Consider the following 1,743-nt stretch of genomic DNA (forward strand, 5'->3'; position numbering starts at 1 on the left):
CCTAGCGGGAACCGAACCCAACAGTCTCTGGTCCACGGGCCAACGCTCTAACCGCTGAGCCAAACCGGCCAGGCTCATGGATGTTTTCTATCTCTCTCTCCCTCTCCCTTCCTCTCTCTAAAAATCAATAAAGAAAAAAAAATTTTGAAAAAGAACATATTAATATAACCAGTTACATACATCTAAATATAAAGCCAATCTCCTACCGGTTTTGAGATGGCACACACCATCTCTGTGAAAAGTTGAACATGAATCAAGTCCAATCATATTTTTAGAAGAGGAAAACGGTGATAGCACTTGCTGAACCGGAATTATCATCAAAGTTTAAAAAACTGATTAAATTCAGTTAACCACAAGCCAATCTTGTTTAAATCAGGACTGTCCAAAATAAATATTCTATCAGCCGTTCACGATCTGAATTCTGGTGTATGAGGTCAATTTAAACACAATACACATTTTAAAAAGCCACGAGACATTTGTTTTGTCATTAGTAGCTTTTTTGAGATAAGCTATGAAGTCTGCTCTTGCTGTACTCTTCTTAAATGCCAGAGAAGATCATTTTTGTTCCAGGGATGTACTTCTTGGGATTCTCCATGATGCCTTTGTTCTTATTGGCATCCGAGCAAGAAAATCAGTGGGCCTGACCTGTCTTTTGCCAAAATAGACTATGGACATCTGGCCAAGTCTTGTGCTTACATCCCTTTTCTGCAGTATGGCACTGAGCACACTTCTGAACAAAATATTCTTGCCTTTCTCAACATCACCCATTTTTAAATTGCTCTTTTGTCGTTCATGACACAGAGGTTCCTACTCGCAAGCCTGACGTCCCACTCTCTAAGTCCAGGGACAAGCATGTCCACACTTATGTACCAGTGTTGGTCACTATTACTATCATTTAAAGAGACACTGCAGTTTATACTTCTATCTGCAAAATATTGGAATTCCTGCTTTCCTACATACTCATCCACATGTTATGTTATCAAATTATTTGATCTTTGACAATCTGAGAAGTATAAATTCTATGCCACAATTCTAATTTGTGTTTCTCTAAGAGCAAGATTGAAATCTTTTCTTTTAGATGTAACAGCCATAAGATTTTACCTTTTCTGCCCTGGCTGGTTTGGCTCAGCATTTAGAGCGTTGGCCCACGGACCAGAGAGTCACAGGTTTGATTCTGGTCAAGGGCACGTACCTTGGTTGGGGTTCATCCCCGGCCCTGGTCGGGGTCATGCGGGAGGCAGCCAGTCCATGTGTCTCTATCACATCAGTGTTTCTCTCTGTCTCTCCTTCTCTCTGCCTCCCTCCCTCCCACTCTATCTGAAGATAAACAGAAGAATGTCCTCTGGTGAGGATTAAACAAAAAAAAGATTTTACCTTTTCTGTGAACTTTTCACATGTTACTTTATGTGAAAAAGCTTTTCAAAATTAAACTAAATAAAAAATGTTCTTTGATTAACTATGAGTCAAATGTCCTTTGACTATGAAGAAGCAAAGATAATTTTCATGAAGTCACTAACCAATTTGCAAAAGTTAATGTTATTACTCATAAGAAATGTTATTATTCATTACTGAAATAGAACTAGTTGAAAATGGTACTTGATTACTGGGGTCTAGTTTGAAAAAAACCTTAACACCAGGATAACCATGAGAAAACCATCAGATACATTTAAATTGAGAGACATTCTACACAGTATCTGACCAGTACTCCACATACTGCCAAGGCCATCAAAACTAAGGAAAGTC

The 1,743-nt window shown here is 38.7% G+C and overlaps 1 pseudogene; it reads right to left on the reverse strand.

The window, feature by feature from the left end:
• Window positions 1–399: 399 nt before the first annotated feature.
• Window positions 400–768, reverse strand: LOC118632703 (annotated as a pseudogene).
• Window positions 769–1,743: the final 975 nt, after the last annotated feature.

This window comes from Molossus molossus, unplaced genomic scaffold, assembly GCF_014108415.1.
Source record: "Molossus molossus isolate mMolMol1 unplaced genomic scaffold, mMolMol1.p scaffold_m16_p_17, whole genome shotgun sequence".
NCBI lineage: Eukaryota > Metazoa > Chordata > Mammalia > Chiroptera > Molossidae > Molossus > Molossus molossus.